The sequence below is a fragment of the Ochotona curzoniae genome, unplaced genomic scaffold, assembly GCF_017591425.1.
Source record: "Ochotona curzoniae isolate NIBS_2020 unplaced genomic scaffold, NIBS_Ocur_1.0 contig_21, whole genome shotgun sequence".
In the NCBI taxonomy this organism is placed as follows: domain Eukaryota; kingdom Metazoa; phylum Chordata; class Mammalia; order Lagomorpha; family Ochotonidae; genus Ochotona; species Ochotona curzoniae.
In genome coordinates this window covers 6185407-6206541 of record NW_024465322.1, presented here as the reverse complement: position 1 = coordinate 6206541, position 21135 = coordinate 6185407, and positions in this window count along the sequence as shown.

The following is a 21135-nucleotide window of genomic DNA, read 5'->3' as shown; positions in this document are numbered from 1 at the left end:
CGTACACAGGGTCTTAGGCTGTGCCCATGCATGCAGAAAAGCCTGCAGTTTTGATCTGTTAAGACTCTACACACAACAGCACCCAGCTGTGAGCTCTCCTCATTTCTCTTCCAGTAGTAATGTTCGTTAGTCGATGACAAAAATCTTATACATTTTCATCATGTGGGCTTGGCAGGGATTCCAGGTGTTTTAGTAATGCTAAATGTGTTTTCCCCCTAGAGTGTTCAATGGTTTATAAATCAGTTTCCCTGTATGTTATCTAATGAAATTTTCATAATGACCCCATGAGGTAGATATTCTTATTATCCCCAGTATACTCGTAAGAAAACAAAGACTCAAGCCAAGAAGCGGGAGAGCCAACATGGGCACTTGGGGATTGTAAGAGGCAAAGGGGGGGCCCGGCGCGGTGGCGCAAGTGGTTAAGTCCTCGCCTTGCACGCCCGGGATCCCATATGGGCGCCGGTTCTAATCCCGGCAGCCCCGCTTCCCTTCCAGCTCCCTGCCTGTGGCCTGGGAAGGCAGTTGAGGATGGCCCAAAGCTTTGGGAACCTGCACCTGCGTGGGAGACCCGGAAGAGGCTCCTGGCTTCGGATCGGCATAGTATCGACCCGTTGCGGCTCACTTGGGGAGTGAATCATCGGATGGAAGATCTTCCTCTCTGTATCTCCTCTCTGTATATCCGCCTTTCCAATAAAAAATAATAAAAATAAATCTTAAAAAAAAAAAAAAAAAAAAAAAAAAAGAGGCAAAGGGGGAATCTTACGCCACATCTGCAGGAAAGCTTACATTAAGACAAGTCCCCAGAGTAATAAGAACACAGGCCAACTAAAGGGTAGACTGCCCTCACCCTCGATGGCTTCACTTACATATTTGAGGCTTGCGGGGCTCTTCCTCCCCTCAAGGTCTCTCTCTCTCCCTCTTTGAGTCTCTCATCAGGATGATCACTCGGACTTTTTCAGAGAGTGGTGGTCTTGGGTTATGCAGCAGGAGGTGGAGGAGGGTGATATGAGCCCCGCAATGCCTTGGTGCTGAGTTCCCGTCACATCCCTTTCACCGCATTGAATAGGTCAAAGTCGCAAGGTGGGGAAGCAGAATCCACAGGAGGAACTGCAAGCTTTGTGTGGTCATGGCTTCCAACCCGCCCCAAATGATGGCCAGGAGGAAGAAAGTGGATGTGTGTAGAATACACCCCTTGTACTGACACGAATCTGCCTCTCTTGATAAGTCAGGTGAGCCTTCAGAGGACAGGTGAAACACCGGAAGTACAGCCATCAAGTTGCTCCACAGCCATGGAAAGGTTCTGGATGAGGCGCTCAGAAACCCAGTTTCCTGTATTTGTTTCTTGTGGAGCAGCTGAACGAGCCTGAGAGGTCGCATCTTCGTTTTTTAAAGATTTATTTACTCTTCCTGGAAAGGCAGATTTATAGGGAGAGGGAGAGATAGACAAAAAGATCTTCCATCCAGTGGTTACTCCCAAGTGGCTGCAATGGCCAAAGCTGATCTGATCTCAAGCCAGGTGTTCCCTTATGGTCTCCCACTTGGGTACCATCATCTGTGATTCTCAGGCCATACGCATGAGCTGGGAGGGAGGTGGAGCAACCAGAACTTGAACCAACATCCGTATGAGAGACTGGCACCACAAGCAAAGACTTAACCTACCGTGCAAGGTGCCGTCTCCCCAAGGCTGATATTCCATATTGATGGCTAAATGCTCCTCCTTCTTTCCTCGCAGCACTGTTGGACAGTGCTTCAGGGGATATGAAGCTCCTCACAAGATCTCACCATTTCAAGGTGCTGGGAAAGAGGAACGAGATGGGATTGGTAAGAAAAGCAAGGCAGGCCCCTCCTGCTGTCTTCTTATCTAACTATGGGATGACCCTCAGGGGCACTTATCCACTGGGACGTCACCCATTATGTGATCCTCACCAGACGCTGGATCAAAGGGGTCACTCAGTCATGGGCATGGCCTTTTATCTGCACAAACTGTGGGCCCAACTGTGAAGCTCTTCCAGGTGCCTTGTTAGAGCAATGGGAACCAGACTCCTGGGATTGTCTCCAAGTCCTCACCCTCCTCTGTACATGAACCCAGCTAGATGTCTGTGTCCTGTTAAGTGCCATAGACTTGCCCATGGTGTAGTACTTTCTTAAACACTTGGCACAGAATTAGCTAGAGCAACCCCAAGGGCTCAGCATCAGACAGGCCTTGGCCATCATGCAGACAAACCAGACATGTTGGCATTTAGCTCCCATGAACACCGATTTCTCTTTCTGGGGAATAACAGCTTCTGTCTCAGGAACTTGTAAATGCCATGTCAGGTCCAAGGTTACAACCACCGTAGCCGTGGCTGGCATTTGCAGTGGCTGTTTGGTGAATTCTGATTCTCTGTTTTCTTCAGTAAGCTTCTACTGAGATCTGGGTCTTCAGAGCCAGGGAACCAGGGAGACATGGAAGAGACCTGTAGCAAGGCTGGAGGGGGACTGCCTTTGTTCATAGTTGTACTCAGCCCACGGCAGGCCTAATGTTGGCATCAGATGAATATTTATGGAGGGAGCAAAATCCAGACAACTGGACTTGTGTCCCATGCCCCTTTCCATGTCTGGCTACTCATGCCCATGGGCTTCTTTCTGGTACTGGAAGCTCAGCACAGTATCTAACTCAGTGACTTTCCTGGTCTCAACTGGTAGCAGGCCTTCGATGCCTACAGGTATAGCTTCTACCAGGAGACATGTGAAGAAACTGAAGCCTTGCAAAGAAAGGACTTCCTCACCAGGAGGCCTGACAAACACAGAATGCAGCATGCCAGGGTCAATGGGAGATTTCCCTTAGTAAGAGCATAGTCCAGGACCCTGTTCAGTTTTGTACAAAAGCTAAATCATGGCCCCTGTGTTTCTTAGCAACTGGAAATTACACCTTTCTGCAGACCACGAGGGCAATGTTGGTTTCCATGCTACAGTAGTCTGTCCATGGGGCCAACTGAGCTCCTGCAGGCGGCCACAGGACAACCTGTGTCTTTGACACTCTAGCTTCCAGAAGCTGCTCATACTTTAATACCAAGAGGGGCCGGTACCATGGCATAGCACATTAAACCTCCACCTGTGGCACCAGCATCCTGTACGGAACCTGCTTCAAGTCTTGGGCATTCCACTTCTAATCCACCTCCCTATTAATGACCTGGGAAAACAATAGAGGATGGCCCAAGTTTTTGAACCCCTGTACCCACAAAGTCAGAAGCTCCAGGCTCCCGACTTTGAACTGGCCATTTGGGGAGTGAACCAGCAGATGGAATACCTTTTCTCTCTGTCTCTCCTTCTCTGTATATCTGTCTTTCAAATAAAAGATAAATAAATCTTTTCAAAAGCTGGCAATAGCAGTTCCAGTCCTTCTCACATCACATCACCACATCAGTCTGGATCTCTCCACTCCTCTCTTTCTGCTTTCTAGGACCTCCTGTGATCATGTTGAACTTGTTTGTAAATCTGGGTCATTTCCCCAAGACCAGAGCCCATCTTCACCCCAGCTGCAGAGTCCTGTAAATCTGGGTCATTTCCCCATGTCCAGAGCCCATCTTCACCCCAGCTGCAGAGTCCGTTTAGCTGTGGAAGATAACAGAGCCAAGGACTCAGGAAGTCACACCTGGACTTTGGGGAGCTCTGCCTCCCATTCGCTGATGGAGTCTCATCGCATCCACTAGCTTTCACTCATTGCTCCTCTTTCCTCCTTTGCACTCCAGTTGTTTGGGAAGCAGCCACTGCAAGGTTTCATCACTGGAAGACAAAGAAGAGGAATCCATGCAGGGGAGATGCAGGGCCTGTGCAACTCCCTCTGGGAAATCACGGAGGGAAGTCTGGCTGAATCCATCTCAAAACTCAATGCACTGAGCAGTGCTAGAAGTCCAGCCCTCATAGCTGCCTGCTCGGAAGCAGGCAGCCCTGACAATGTGGATTTAAGAGAACAGTCAAGCAATTCGAACTCCAGGATAGAGATGTAAGGCTGGAGCTGGTGAGCCACGTGTCGGAGTCCAGATCAATGTGTGGAATCAATAGCCTCCAGCATGAGCCAGCAGACTTCTGTCTTCTTATCACCTGTTGCTCAATAAGAGTGTGTTATAAAGCAGTGCAACTTAAGAGATCTAGGCAGGATGCTGGAATTCCTGAAATAGAAAGAAAGAAAAAAAGATTAGAAATGCCAGATGGTATCCTACAAAGGGACCAGACTTGTCATCATCAGGTCAAGCTTTGTCCTACAAGTCACTCAGACAAGTTGGTTCCTCTCTGGACCACAGTTTCCCATCCACATATTGAAGGATGCGATGGTTTGAATGGGGCTTGTGGGTGGCTGAACCTTGAGGTCTTACTTTAAGGGCCAATAGCTGCTGGACTAAGGGTAAAGACTTGGGGTGAAGATGATGTATGGATGATGGAGCTCGGGACAGGTCTTTCAAATAACAACAAATACATCTTTAAAAATATATTTATTCAATAGTCTGAAGCAGAATCAGAGTACCCTCCTGTTTGTTCATCCTGAAATACATACTGTGCCCGTGGCTGAGCCAGGGCTAAAGCCGAGAACTGGGAGCACCTGTCATGTCTCCCATGGGGGGTGGCAGGAATCCAATCACTCAAGCCATCACCATTGCCTCCCAGGGTCTGCCTTGGAAAGAAACCTGGAGTCAGGAGCCAGAACTGGGAATGAGACTGGTACTCTGATACGGATTGTGGGCTCCATGCCTGCGTGTCCCTCAAGATGACCCATTTCTGCACTGGCATCATCAAGTCAGCTCTGAGACCAAGATGATAGTACCCATTACCATGGGACAAAACATGGGGGTAGCAGGTAAAAGAACTAGCAGCTGTTACCTACATTCACATTCACATTGGTCCACTATTAATTAATTAATCAATTAATTAATTATAAGGCAGAGCTACTGAAAGTGAAGGAGAGATGCACACACAGAAACATCGTCTATCATCTGGATCACTCCCTAAATGAGCACAATGACTAGATATGAGCTGGTCCAAAGCCAAGAGCCACAAGCTTTTTCCGGGTCTCCTACGTGGGTGCAGGGACCCAAGGACTTGGGCCATCTTCTGCTATTTTCCTAGGCCATGAGCTGAGGGAGGGCTGCATCAGAAGTGCAACAGCCAGGACTTGAACTGGTGTTTCTACAGGATTCAGGCACTGAAGGCTTAGGCTGCTACCCCATGGTGCCAGCCCCTTGGGACCACTCTTGTTGGACACTGTCTTTGCTTTGTCAGATTCCAATGACCTTTCTGCAACTCGTCTCTTTCCAGCTGATGGAACCTAGATTCAAAGTGAAGAAGTGTTTGCCTTCGGTTCCTAATAGGAAGTGGTGGTCAGGGCTCAGCTAGAGCCAAGAGTCAGCTCCTGTGCCGTTGGGCCCTGAGACTAATTCTGCCTGCATCACATTGTGTTTATCAAGGAGATACGGTCTACATTGGCAGTGAAAAAGAGGGAGAGCCTCAGGCCACCAGGTCAAGTTCACAATTACAAGTTGAGTCCTTTCATTTTGAAAAAGTCACCACGTGTTAGCAGCACATTTGGAGTCTGTGAGCCTGAGACACCTTCACTGGGAAGGAAGATTCACAATTTCCCACGGGCGTATGCACTTCATGTCTGCATGCCCTCCGACATGTGAATACCCGGCGTAGCACACACTGGTTAATTTAATTTATTTATAAACGTAGCCTGCCAAATTTTGAGATGATGGATGATTTGGGGGCTTTAATAAATCCAACACTGAATGAGCCCAAGAAATTGTCTAGTGTCAGCTTTTCGCTAAATGCAATTAGTCATGTGGAAATATTACAGATATAAAAAATAATCTTCAGTGGAATTTCATAAATTTGGTAGAGTACACAGCACATAGACAAGCTGCTTGTTTTGTAAGAGAAAAAAAAATGGAAGAAAGAGGAACAGGAACTGGTAACTTGGCATAGTAAACTAAGTTTCCACCTATGGTGTTGGTATTCCATTTGGCTGTTTCACTTCTGATCCAGTTCCCTGCTTATGGCCTGGGAAAGCAGCAGGGAGTGGTCCGAGTCCTTGGGTTTCTATACCCGCATGGGAGACCCAGAAGAAGCCTCTGGTCCCTGGCTTTGGATCAGCTCAGCTCTGGCCATTGTGGCCATTTGGCAAGTGAATCAGCAGATGAAAGATGTCTCTCTTTGTCTCTTTCTCTCTCTCCCGATAAATCTGCCTTTCAAATAAAATTAAATCTTTTTTTTTTTTTTTAAAGAAGGAGAAGAGTACAGTAAGAATGATGGAAGGAGAGAGATGGGAGGGAAAGACAGACTAGCTAGGAACTGAGCTGCTAGTTTGCTTAGGCCTCATTCTGTCAGACTGCATCATGGGAGTCATCAGCAACCCTTGCATTTTCCACTCGTGTGATATTGACACTGAACAAGGCTTAGCAAGTCTGTGCCACACGGGCCCCATTTGGCGGGCTCGGGAAACGACACCCTTCATGTTGTTCCACTCGGGCACTGGAATGCGGTGTCATTGGGAAGAATCTGAGAACACTCACACATCAGGGGAAAATCAACAAGCCAGCGGAGAGATGCGCCTGCAGTTCCCAGCTTCTGACTCAGCCAGCGTGGGGGAGAAAGATCCTGTTAGCGCTAAATGGAATTTGGTACATAAACTATAAACTGCGATGTGAGGAGCAAGTCCTGCCGGGAAGTTGGGGCTGGCTTTTAAACTTAATTATGCACATGTGTCTCCGGCAGAGTTTATTGAATCATATGGAGCAAGCCATAAACAAACACTAAAAAACCTGGCTGGGCGGCCGGCTGCCAGCTTACAAAATGATCTTTAAAGATCAAATATTTATTCCCAAATCCCAGGAGCTACACTGCCTGCATGGAAGTCCAAAGCAAACGACCTGTCCCTCGGGCATACACACACAGCTCTTCCCAGGAGTGGGCACCAACAGATGACCATCCCAAGAACAAGTATGCATAGCGCTCCCCGCGTACAGTCCACAGGGTTGGCACGTGGCCTTGTCAGGGAATTTGTTCAGAAATCCGTCTTTGGATTCACCACTCAAGGAATCGAAATGCTGGGGCATCCCGCTAGCTTTCTGGAGTCCCTCTCGCCCAGCCTTATTAGGCCTGGGACAGTGTGACACCCAGCAGGCGACTTCAAATGGAGATTTTCAAGCTTTCCAAGTGCTGCTTGCTCACAATGTCAGGATGAGCCGCAGAATCCAGGCTCCCTCCTCCTCTTCCTTCTTCTCCTTGGTCCCCAGGGAGCAGGCTCTGCTCCATCCCAACCCCCACCATGTTGCCTCGTTGCTGATGTCTGTACCAGTTAGGAACTGGAAGGCCAACCCATATCACCAAGCTTGGTGGCAGTTCTGGGCGGCTCCTGAGTCGACCTTACCTCTTTAGTGGGAGCATTTCATCACAAGCCAGCTCCAAGTGTGCGGCTTTGTCCATGCAACCACCTGCATGCACACATGTACACTGCGGCACAAATATAAGTATGAAGTATAAATTGTGTGTGTATCTGTGTGAGGTGTGACCCAGGCCAGGGAAGCCACCCTTCTGCGGGGAGCTGGGGCTATCAGGAAATGAACCCCCCAGCCCCACTAATCTTTCAACACCCAAGAACCATCATTGTGGTTCAGAGAAGTTTCACAAAGAGGCGTGTGTATTGGAATGCTGATTCCAGCTCAATGAAAGACAACAGAAATCAGTGGTAACACCACGAGGAAGACTCTGAACATGAGGTTCTGAGCAACTCGCCTAGGACAGTTTCAGAGCACGTGTGTCTCCCCAACCGATGCCCGTACCCAAGGTGACTAGCGAGGTGGTGTGGTGGGTAAGAATCTGTTTCCCTTCTCTGTGTTACTGTCTGCCTGACTTGCTCCCCTGCAGCTCTGTGTTGGTCACGTGCATAATACCAGCCAGGTCTTTGGGACTGAATGAATGTACTTGGAAAGCAGATTTTCTTTACCATGATGGATTGCTTGCCGAGTTAATATTTCATTGTTTTGATAAAAACAAAACAAAACAAAGGCCTGGAGCCCATGCTATCCAGCATATCCTGTGCTGGACATGCTTTCTCTAGTGTGCTCTGGTTCCTACTGTTCCCTCTTAGCCCCCAGGCTTCTGTCTGGTCCCATTTCTTTACCACTGTGGATGCATCCATCGCCCGGGTAAATGTGGCGCCGCCCTAGTGGCTGGGGTGGGATAATGCTGCTGATGGAGCATTCAGGTTCTAGAGACCCATGCTGTCAACCATTCCTCTGTTCTCACGTTCTGATGATCTTTGCACCGAACATTCTCCCACCTTTATGACCATGGCTGGAAGGAAAGAATCTGGTCCCTCAGTTGCCACCAACAGGCCAGGCCAGCACTTGACCTCCTTGCTTTTGATGATCCTCCTGTCCCAGGAGACCTCCTGATTGGGGACCCTGAGTTGGGGTGCAGGGCAGAGATCTACTCTAGAGTTCCATCCAGTCAGACAAGCCTTCAAACCCTGGCCAGGCTGAGCCAGGCCAAAGCTAGGAACCCAGAACCCAGTATAGATTCACCAGTGGCTGGTGAGGGACTCATCTCCTATTGCCTCCCATGTTGCACATGAGCAGGAAGCTGGAGACAGAAGAAGAGCTAGCAGTCAAGTCCAGGATATTGATGTGGAACAGGAGTATTTTGGCTAGCATCTTAACCATTAAGCTAACAGCCATCCCTCTCCATGCCCTGTTGACTCCTGCCTCATCTTCTCTGACCCCTCTTTGATCTTATCTCCTCTTCCGAAATCCTGCGTCACAGACTCTGTTCCCGGCCCAAGACCCTGGAGACTTTCTCAACCTTCGCAAGTAGAAGTGACACTGCAGCTGTAGCTTCTGCTTTCCCCCAGGAATCAGGCACACTTCACAAACTCCCAACAGAGTGCCTGACCCGGTTCTAACCAGGGCATGTGGGAGCAAGGGTGCCAGGGATACGATTTGCTCGCAAGCCCAAGCAGAGGCAGCTGTGTTCACAGTACCCAGAGAGCTCCCACTCAACCTCAACCTTCAAACACTGAGTGACACCAGCTCCCGAAAGCCACATCGGTGTTACCACGGCCACCCAGCCTCAATGGGCTCACGTTAGATGAGGGGTCAGACTACAGCTGAAGAACACTTCTGTTTTTTCAGCTCAGTCTTGATTATTCATGCACATGAGAGGTTCTGTTCTTGATCCCATAGCCATGTGAACAAGAAACTTCCCTCCCCTCTCCAGGGCCATTCTTGCTGTTAATCATAGCCAAGAGAAGTTCTATTCTGAGTATCCCCAGAGCCCCCTGCCCACTGTCTGACTGAGGCGATAAACAGAATGAAGCAATCCCCCCAGTGGCAGGCCGCAGACAGACGTGGCCTCTGCTGTGAGAAGGGCAGGTAACCCACAAATTGGGTGGTGAGCCAATGAATAAACATGCATTGATTATGCTCCTTTAACTACCAGTCTTGCTGCCAAGGGAGGGGATGGACTAGTGGGAGAACAAATTGATGAGCTGGTTAATGTGGCTTATTGGCGAGACAGTTTTAACATCATGTGGCTTTAAGAGTCCTGCTTAAAAAAAATATTGTGGAGATTGCATTTTAATGGGTCTGAGTCCATGGGCAGTGAGTTGCCAATATGTGTCTCCAGGGGCGCTTCCTGCATTAGGCTTTTTGCTCTGAGGTCCTGTGGGGTGGAAGAGGCTTAAGGATCACATTGAACACTTGTTAAGTGCCTGCGTGGCTGTGTGCTGGACAGAGAATGGAGACAGGCAGGGTAGAGGAGCTGCCCAGCAGGCAACAGCTATGGGATGTCCTAGGATTCAGTTGAGAGTAGTGGAGACAAGGGTTGATGAGTGAGTGGAACTTGGTGCTGAAGATGACGAAAGGGAGAAGCAAACCTGGTGGCTTGGATAGAAATTAGATCGTGTGGAATGTCTCAAGAAGAGGAAGAAGAAGTAAGAGGAAGAGGAGGAGAGAGGAAGTAAATAAAGAAGGAAGGGGAGGACAAGAAAGAAGGAGAAAAGGAAGGAGGGGAGGAAAAACAGACGTAAAAAGGGAGGAAGGGAGGAAGGAAAATGTCTCTCAATTCCTCCATCATTATAATGCAACCTGGTCTCACCTGTTGTCACGATAGCTCCCCAAGGTGCCCAGTTCCAAATCTTACTTACGGTGTTAGCGTCCTCACTGGGTCACCCTGGCTCATGCATTCACCTCATGATTGACTCAGTGGGTGAGAGCTCAAATATCATGATGATTCACATGACTCAAGGATTCACACATCACCGAATTTGTTCAAATGCTTTGCTTGCTGCTACTTGCTGGGCCCATCACTCACCCCTTTCTGTGTCACTCACAGTCCCTAACACATGTTGGAGAAGAGTAGAAAGTCAACACTAATGAGTTCTTGAACTGGAAGTTTCATGCAAATTCAGGATCTTTGTCACTGGTCATAGGATGGAGCCCTTTGTCACTCTTGCTCCTCATGGCGCAGGCTGTCTGTGCCACTCATTAACCTTCTCCTTGTTTCTGCCTTGGACCAGCTCCCTATCACTATTTTCTAAGCCAGCCTTGCATGCTTATAATCCGAGTTATGCCCCCAGGAACCACAAGAAGCTACTTGCGTAGGCTCTCCTGGGTCAGGAACCCCTGCTGCCCATCCTCTCCTCTGGTGTCCACACCTGTCGCACTTCCCTTCGCTTGCTGCATGCCACCATCCAGTTGTCTGTGGCCGGTGCTCTGAGTTCTCAAGGTCTCTGCTCTTTTTGTCAACCCTCAGTGTCTCATGATGTGGCAGTTGGAGGATAAGCGCTTCTCAGGGGTCACCAGCTTCTCTTTCCAGACACCCTAGAGTGAGAACCAAAGCTGAATGACTTTTCCAAATCACCTGAGTGGAGTCTGCAGGCTTTGTCTCTGGACAACCTTGTTGGGACCTGGGGACACTGGCGCGTTTCCTCTCCTTGCTGTCGCAGAAGGTCGGCCTCGTTCCCTGCAATATGGAAACCCTCACCTGCCCCCGACCAGCCCCACCAATCCCCTTTTTCCCCAAGTGTTCTGCAGCTCTGAGTTCATTTACCCCTGGCTTAAAGGCAATCCCTGTCAGCCTATGGAGTTTTTAGCTTTCCAAAGCGCTGCAAACCTTTAATCTCACTTGATCCTTAACAATATCCTTACGAGGCTGGCAGAGTAGGCATTATGAGCTTGTTTGAATAATGAGCTGAAGTAGACCCAGCAAGAAGAAGCCTCTCATTCCACAAGCCCCCAAGAAGAACCCTTGGCCCCTAACTTCCAAGTTGCACCTTTGTGGTCATTCTCGGTGCCACAGCCATTCTCTCTTCCAGCTCTCTCAGGCCTCAGCCTAGAGGGATCAGGGCGGCGCGGGAGAGGAGGGGGTGCGGGGCTGGGGACGGTACATGGGAATGGCAGGCGATGGAGGGAGGATGAAGTTCCAGAAAGGGAAATGCTTACATGACTTTCACATCAATGGTTGCTCATTAGTGAGGGCGAGGTCAGGGCACCTGCCGATAATGATGTCTGCATTATGGTACTTAATGGAAACGATGCAGCACCTACCTGAGAGACACCCAAGCCCAGCACAGCAAGAATTGGATTCCCACTGGGGCCTGCTCCTGGAACTCAATCCAAAGCCATTAGCATTCAAGGGGTCCTGCTGATTCAGATGGTATGGAGACTGGGGCCATTAGAGTCGGGGCCAGAGAGGGACTGGAAAAGCAGCTCTGGAGAATCAGAGGCTGCCTGGGAGGATGTTGAGCTGCGTGCAAGAGGTGGGCTGAGGAAGAGGGAAGACAGTCTTCCTTGCCCTCGTTCCAAGGGTCTCTTAGTACCAAATGCTCCCTAACTCTATCAAATAGAGCCAAGAATCCTATCTTTCTGCATGCCCAGGTGTTACCCAAGGTATCCTGATGGCTGGTTTACCAACCTCCAGCCTTACCCTCCTCCTGAGTCGAGGGTGGGTGGGTTGCCATCCAGGTAACAGATCCCCCACCACATTTTTCTGACAAACATGACTGGGATAGCATAAGAAAGTCGCCATGTTAACCCAGAGAGGGACAAAGAGAGAAAGAGAGGATCTTCTACATTCTGGTTGACTTTCCAAACACGTGCAATATCTAGAAGCTGAAAACCTAATACTGGGCTCCTATGTGGGTAATTGGAGCCCAGAAACCTGGGTCATCCTGTGCTGCCTTCCCAGGCCCATTAGCAGGGTGTTGGATCAGGAGCCCTGACGTGGGATATCCATTCCCCAAGTGGTAGTTTAACTCAGTGCTCCACAACACGGATCCTTTGAAGCACTGTTGCCTTACAAACATTGTGGATTGATAGCTTCTTTTTGACACTGTCATTATGAGTGCATTTGCAAAATCTGATTTTATTTAAAAGTACATTTGCGAAAGCTCCCAGGAGACTCCACATACTAAAGGGAAGCTCATTTTAGTTCGACAGAAAGAAAAAAAAACATGTTCTGTGAGACTGGAATGCCCTACTGTGGAAGAAGCTGTGACAGCTGCATTCTGGTCCCTCCACTTTGTATCCATCCAGCTTCTTGCAAATGCATCTATCCTGGGAATCAGAAGATGATAGCTCAAATACTTAGCAGGCCCCAGACCACTGATGTTATATACAGCCCTGGGTAATGTAGGTGTTCTGACTTTTCTTCCCAGCCTCTGCTCTGCCTGGGTTGGGCTGATGGAACAGGGGAAGGTGGGAAGCATGCAACCCCCAGACCTCGCCATACACACTGGTGCACATTTCTCCACACGTTTTCTGCACTCTCTCTGTAGGCTGGATATAAGCACCTGGCAGCCAACTCCAGGGCATGGAGAGATCAGTCAAGCAGGGATTCTGGGTCCCTCAGCCACTGAGAGAGGCAGCCTGGGGAGGAATGACTACAGCAGTCCATTTCATGAAAGAGAAACCCATCTCAGGGGCCAGCACTACAGCTCAACAGACTAATCCTCTACCTGTGGTACTGGCATCCCACATGGGTATCTATTGTAATTATGACTGCTTCACTTCCAATCCACTTCCTTGCTTATGGCCTGAGACAGCAGCAAAGGATGGCCCAAGTCCTTGGATCCCCGCCCTGTACCCGCATGGGAGATGGGAAATAAGCTCTTGGCTTTTGGCTCAGCTCTGGCCATTTCAACTGTTTGGGAGAGTGAACCAGTTGTTGGAAAATCTCTCTGTGTATCTTCTTCTCTTTGTACATCTGCTTTTTAAAGTAAAAACAAATGCTTAAAAAAAAATCATGCTTTGTAACTGTTTGGTCCAGCAGTAAACCTGCTTTTAACGGATATGTCGCTTCACTTAGCGGGTCTGTATTCCCAGCGACTACAGTCCACAGCAAATGCCGGAGTCAGAGGACACATGTTTTTGCTGGGATGTATTCCAGGCGGGGTCCTATAGAATGGAGAGGGAGAGGTACGAGCAACTGGAAGTAGGGGCCAGACCCTAACCGAAGCATTTATTCGTGGGAGGGTTTGAGGCCATGTGGGCACAAGAAGGGCTTTTACTAGGTGCCCTCTGGCAGGGCCCTTGGATTATCAGAGATGGAACCACTTGTCTGTGATAGACACACGACAACAGGGTGGGTAGTGCTCAGGGCCAATTGGAAGCAGCTGTGAAACAGGGGAGACTCTCTGGCCTTTTCTACTCAGGAGTGTGAGGAGATGCTGGTCGCTGCCAGGCCTAGGTTCAGGTTCAAGGCCTGTAGCACAGTGGGTAGGTTGGAGATTTACGGTGATGGAGAAGTTCAGAGCTGATCAATCCAGCGGCTTTACGGTAGAACAGTTATTGATAAGCCTGACTCAGTTTTCATCCCTGCTAGGAATCCTGGCCTGTCTCACTGTGCCCTTGGCCTACCCCACATCCTCCATGTGGTAAAGAATTCAAAGTGCCTGGTGTGACATAGACATAGGCACTCAGGAATTGTAATGGGTGCCTTGACCATGATGGATGGACGAATCCAAAGGTCCCAAGACATAGCCAGCTGCTCTCAGCTCCCCAGGGGAGTACAGTATAGTCTGAGGCTCCCGCATATCGCTCCTGGGTCTCCACACTCCCCGCCTTAGCAGCCTCTTCCAGCCAACCACTCCAGAGCTCAGACTTCCAGCTCCAGGTCTGCGGAGCCCACCCCCAGCTGGAGGCCACTGGAGCAGTGAGGATCCTGTCTGCTCCCTGGCATTTATTTACCGTGTGTTATATATTGTGCAAACACGAGATGGATGGTTAGGGCACGCAACAACAAACAAACCTACCTTTCTCGCTTGCCTAAACGTGTTTGAGTTTCTACTTGTAAGCACTGAAATGTCTATAATTTACTTTTCAGTTTCGCCATGTTTACGGCTTTTATGTCATGGGAAGGTTATTTATAACAATTATATAAGGAAGCAGAGTGCCATAAACTGAAGTAATTTACTGTAAAATATCTGAAATGCTAAAATATCAAACAGCGCATTACTGGTAGGGCTGGTACGGCTCCTAGAAATAGGAAAAAGGGGGGAGAAAAAATTACCACTGCGGCTTCTACTCCATCCACCAGTCTGTTTCACTCATTTCGCCGAGATTTATATACTCCAGAGCAACGGGCGAGTATTCATTGAATGGTCTTGCAAGAGGCGTGGAATTGGGAGAACACAACTCCTTGTTAACAGTGCACATGGACTTCCATAGATTATGTTGGAGTAGAATGAGCCAAAGGGCAGCCAAAACATGATAAGCATCACATTGGCCATGACCGTTGACTCCCTGGTGTCTGGAGGGCAGGTGGACTAGGCATCATATTACTGGTAGCAAGGCGAGTCTGATGAGGTCTAGCTTTACTTAGTAAGTTCCTAACAGACTGGCTGACCTGAGTCAGTGCAGGATTGAGGTGAAACAGGTGACCCTGCCAGGGTATGCATGAGCCTCTCCATCCAAGGGAAGGCCCGTGAATGTCTACCAGGGTCCAAGTTTTGGAAGCACTCTGGAGAGCTGGACAGCAGTACCCCTTGCAGAAAGTAAACAGTGAAAGCTGAAGGTTGAGAACGGTAGAGATTGCTCTACCACAAAGCTGCTAGCTCAACACATTTAGGTAGGAGCTGGGGAGGAGCTGGCTTAAGTTGGCTGGAAGAGATTGCCACCAACCACGTTGTGGGATTCGAGAAGAGGTCTCCTTCCAGAATAAGTTTCTCTCTGAACCTGTGGCCTGGCTCAGAGCTGTGAGTAAAAATCATAGAATCTATGGCAGCTTCTTCCTCTGCTTTGGTGGCACTGCTGTAGTTCTATGTAAGCCATTTTCTGCTGGAAGTAAAAACTGCTCTGTGGTATTGATCAACTGGGACTGGCCACAAGAGAGGAATGAATCTCCGTCCAGTCTCTGCCATGTGGTGCAGGTGCAGTCAGCAGGCAGCTGAGTTCCAGGGATCATGTGACAGCCATTAACCGCTTAGCAGAATGATGGAGAGAGGAAGTGATGGAGATACTTTGTGACTAAAACAGGAAGGTGTGTGTGTGTGTTTGTGTGTGTATGCACGTGTGTGTGTGTGTGTGTGCCTGGTATTTCCTGTAGGGTTTTATACTTTGCCTAGTACATGTGACCTGCCTTCAGAAGTATAACCTCATTAAAAAACAAACACTGTCTTCCAACTTGGCCTCTGTCCACTAACATCTGGAAGTCTCAGTTGTCCCACATCCTTGCCAGACATTGTGGGGCATCAGAAAAGCTGGCTTTTTGTGGCTGTAGCATGTATTTTCCTGATGACCCATTTGGTGAAGGACCTCCGAGATTTGTTCTTGCCCATAGTACAGTGAAGTGTTTTTTTTGTATCTTTCTGTGATTGCATTTGGAAATCTATTAAGGGTGCCATCTCCACCTCGGTGGGCTATCTATTGAAAATATTCTGCATGGGGCCAAGACTTCATGCAAAACTCAAATCCCCTGACAAAAAAGAGATTGGTGAGTCACTTCCAAACGCATCTGTGTCAAAACCAATTCTTTGTGGAGGAATGAGACTGTAGGATTTATGAAGCCATGACCAGGAAGAGCAGAGCTGGCCAGAGCAGTAGATTCTGGGTAGAGAAGAAAGAGCCAGTAAGATGATACAGAGATTTTGTGGGGGTTGGGAGCTTGGAAGAGAGAGACACTGCTTTGGAAAATTGCTCCAACCCAAATGCAACTGATAGAGGGTGCCTGATATGGTTTCACTTGGATTTAACGGGTATTAGTGCTGTAATCAATTAACAGTCACTGACCTCATGGTGTGAAGTGTGTGCCATCTGATAAACCCAACAGAGAACTTTGGCTTCTAAGTCACCCAGAAAAAAGCCAATTCCCATCACCTTCATTCTGTAAAATGCACATTTAGCATTGAGAGTCTGGGGAAGAGATTCCATGCCACAGCATCAGGTCTCTGCTGAAAAGACCTCTCTCATCTACCTGGGAACACAACAGGTGCTGACTGTCCTGCTGGATGGTTTGTGATATGCCACAAAGACGTGTGATGTGTGGTTCCGCCTGCCAGAATCTTTCAAGACTTATTTACTTATTTTTTTATTTGAAAGGCAGCTTTTTATAGAGAAAAGGAGAGACACACAAAGAAAAGGCTTTCCGTCTACCGGTTCATTCCTCAAATGGCCACAGCTGTCACAGTGGAGCTGATCCTAAGCTGGGAACCGCGAGTTTCTTTCAGATCACCCAAGAGAGTGCAAGACCCCAAGGTTTTAGTTCATCCTCCACTGCTTTCCCAGTCTATAAGCAGAGAGCTGGATCAGAAGTGGAGCAGCCGGGCCATGAACTGCTACCCATATGGAGTACTGCAGCCCCCCCCCGCCCCCCCACGGCGGAGGGTTAGCGTGCTGTGCAACCATGCTGACCCCACAATGATCTCTCAACTTCCTTGAGGAGGCATATATTCCCACTTAATGGTTTTTAAAAACACAGTTAGTGTTGTGGTGTAGCAAGCCGCACCTGTACCTGGGAAAGCAGCAGAGGATGGCCCAAGGCCTTGGGGACCTGTAACTATGTAAGAAACTCAGAAGAAACTCTTGGCTCCTGGTTTCAGATCTGTCCAGCCCCAGCTGTTGTGGCCATTTGGTGCATGAAGCAGCAAATGGAAGATTTCTCTCTCTCTCTTTCTCTCTCTCTCTCCATCTGTGTCTCTGTTTTCTCAAAGAGACCAGGTTTTGGGAATTCAGACTAGGGAGTCTTACAATAACTTTTCCCTAATGGACTTGGAGAGAAGGACATGGCAGGTGTGGGCATCAGAGTCTCTGTCCATCTGTGGGTCCTTCAGAGCCCACCCCGCTGCATCTGTGCAGAGCTCAAGATGCTCATTTGTCGGCTGTGCAGGACCTGCCTTGGATGTGGGTTTGGAGGCACTTCGACAGAAGCAGTGCTCAATAATCACTTGTCCGTTGATGGATGGGTTGAGTTGGTTGAGAACAACGATTGGGAAAAGCGAGTGCACTAGGCTTCGACTCTGCTCCCCAGGGCTGTTAGCCTCGGAGGCTCCATCCTGAGCCCGCTGGAGATAAGCATCTGCTGAGACAGGTTATTTTTCAGGGGCCTTGATGCCACAGGTCAGCACTCAGGAAGTATACCCAGCAACGCCAGCAGGTTTGCAAGAAGAGCAGATATTGCCTCTGAAGAGCAAGCAATAAAAGTGGATATTTGTGCACCCCCAGATTTTATTAATGGTTATAATAATAGATGCTGCTTAGGGAGCAAATTCTCCTCTAAACAGAATTCTAGACACTCGGTGGTTAATAAAAATGTGATCCCAAGCTTTTCTGCTTCCATCAATTCTGCATGACGTAGGCAGGATAAATGATAATGTTTCCATAGAACAGATAAGGAAACAAAAGCAACATTCTCTTTTATAAATGACATAGAATTTGGAAGTAGATGGGCCTGTGTGAAAGTATTATCAAGTTCTTAGGTTTTTTTTTTTTTTCTCAGTGTAGATTCATACTCAGTTAATCTGAGAGTGAAGGATGATCTTTTCCAGAAAGTGGAGAGAAGACCGAGGCTTACAAAGTTTCAGAATTACTGTGGCTTGGCTGTCCTCCTCAAAGGCTCATATGTTAAAGACTGGTCCTCCAAACTCTTCTGTTTGTAGCTAAAGGATTTGTGGGAATAGCCAATGAAGTAAACAGGAGAACTTGACCCAAATGCAGGGTCTGAAACAGGGGCTTTGGGACATGCCATGGTTAAATGAGACTGCTTGGTGGGAATCCGTGAGACGGAATCACAGCCTTCAATCAAGAGGGAAACGTGCCCATGGATGGTAGACACACGCCTGGCCAGCCTGGGACCATTCTTCCTCCTTACATGCTTTGTCACTGCTGGGCTCCACCCTGGACCCTGGTGAGGCTGCCCATTCTTGGGCTTAGGACTTCCTTGACTGCTTTCCCAGGCCACAAGCAGGGAGCTGGATGGGAAGTGGGGCCACCGGGATTAGAACCGGTGTCCATATGGGATCCCAGCATGTTCAAGGTGAGGATTTTGGCCACTAGGCTGTTGTGCTGGGCCCATCATGGGCAGACTGTGGGGCAGCCTCTGAAGAGGGCAGTGCCAGGTAATGATACCATTCTCCGAAGCAGAAGCCGCCACACCGCAAAGCACTTGACACCCTGGGTTGTTACGACTTAACAGCTCAATGACAAAATTTTCCTCCCAGGAGGCAAAAGCATCCCAGGTGGAGCTGATGAGCATGGGCTCTGTTTAGATGAAAAGAAAGGAAGGCCAGTGGCCCAAGGAACAGCACACCGAGGGGCTGAGGACCTGGGCCAATAGATTCCTCAGAGGGGAACCATCCCCTGTTCACTCAGTTGTAGAACAGCCGGCAGTGCCACCACTCACAACTAAGGCACTATTCATGACTTACTTTGCCATTATGCCAGATAGGCGCAATACCCACCTGGCATGGCTATGGTAAGCAATTGAATGAGAGCATTAGCAGACGCTCTTGTGTGTGTCTCCTCCAGGGTCCTGATGACCAAGTCCTGCCTGGCTATGAAAGCAGGGAAGGAAGAAGAAGAGAAAAAGGAGTCAACGTGTCTTTTGTGGAGACCTGTGGTGCTCTGCTTCCTGGCTGCCCGGTTTCCTGCCCTGTGGGAATTCCAATCTTTCTCTGGGCAGTCCTGGAGCTGCCAGGCCCCTCCTGCAGTACAGAATGGGCTGCCACCACTGCCCTCCCTGAGTTCTGTTTCCAGCACGTCCTGATGATGAAGATATCCATATCTTTCTCCCTTCCAGACATTAGGAGAAGCCCCATCTAGTGGGCTCCCAGAATGCAGCACCCCATCTGAGGGCAAGGGCCCCCTTCTTCCACCTGCTCAACAAGACGCTGAGTGCATGCTCTCCAGGGCCCTCGCAGCTTTACGGCATGATGGCTCTTTCTCAAAGGCTCGACAAAGCCAAAGCAAACACGGGAAACAGATAAATTGATCAAAATGATAAACTGTAACTCGGTTATTAAGACACAGGCATTGGAGGACAGCCAGGGAACGTTGATCCAGCCCTTGATGGTGAAGGGAATCTCTCCATCAACCACCCTGTCATCCCATGCTGGAGAAGCCCATGGATCACTGCCCAGGCCTTCTACACCAGGCACAGGTAGAGAGGTGAAAGGCTTGTGTTTATCATGCAGCTAAGACCATGTGTCCTTGGTCACTGTAAGCAGCGTGGCTGCCTGCCCACCCCCTTCCGTGGCCTTCTAGGATGCAGGATAGACCTCTAGGATATGACACTTTCTATAAGGCAGCCATGTACTTAGTGAGGCTCTGCCACAACTGAGAGCCAGTTAACAAATCCTTCCGCAGAGCTGAAGTGGACCTTACAGCCCCAGCAGTGGCCAAAACAGTGTCTGGTGTGTCATCTTTTCAAAAACATGAATTTGAAAGCCCTCAGAGCTAAAAACAAACAAACAAACAACAACAACAACAACAAAAACCAAAAAAACCTATGCCAGTGGGTCTCTGTCCTTAATGCCATATCCAGATCCAAGAATTTAGCCTGGGAGTCTTGGCTCAGCTGGTTAAGCCATCACTAGTAGTGCTAGTTTACGTCCCAGCTACTCTGCTTCCCATCCAGCTCCCTGCTAATCCCACCTGATAAAGCTGCTAAAGATGGTCTGAGTGCCGGAGCTCCTGATGCTCACACAGGAAGACCCAGTGGGGTACCAGGGTCTTGGCCTGGTCCCATCCTGGCACTGCAGCCATTGGGAAATGAACCAACAGGTAGATCTCTCTCTCTCTCTCTCTCTCCCCCTCTTTCCATAAGACTGCCTTTCAAATAAATGAATCTTTATTAAGAACAACAACAATAAAGAATTTGGCTTGCTGAGAGATGTGGCTGCTGCCTCAGGTGGATACCCGTTCTAGGTACTCTTTGAGCACCCGGTGTTTGGCAACAGCCTGAGCAGGCCCAGGAATGCCCACCCCCTAAGCTGCCTGGGGGGTGCAGGCTGAGCTTGGAACTCCAGGAGGAAGGTGGCATGGACAATACCATGGTCGTCTCAGCATGCCTTGCCCAGGTGGTTGCACTGGATCTTGGATCCTGGCTAGGAAACCGCAGGAGGGGATGGTGAAGGCTTTCATGGGGACATCCTTGCCTTTCTCCTTCCCCTTCCCTCCCTGTTCCCAAAGAATCTCCACTCACCTGGAGGTGCCTCCCCGTGGCTGTGTACAGAAGGTAGCTGCTTCCTTAGGGATAACGGTTTTGATAGTGACCAGCAGTTCTCATATGCCCTCCTAGAATGAAGAGAATCGGGGCACACAGCAGGCTGCCTGGCTCTCTGTACCTGCCTTCTGCCTATTTGGGGGCAGCTCCAGACCTGAGTGGCCACGGAGGAGCTGGAGGCTCAGACCCCACCAGCAATCATCATGAGAGTGTCGCTTGGGGGACCCACATTCTCCCTCCATCCTTGGATAATGGGGACTCTGCTGAGATGGTGGCCCAGGGACTTCACTCCCTGGGAAGCTGGCTCTCGGACAAGGTTTCCGCCTCATCAGCAGCACTGTCCACGTAGGGCCTCACCAACAGCGTGGGTGATTTACGCCTTTAATACCGCGAGCTTCATTTAGCCTCCGTCTGGAAAACGCATTGTCTTTGCTGCTTCATCCGCGC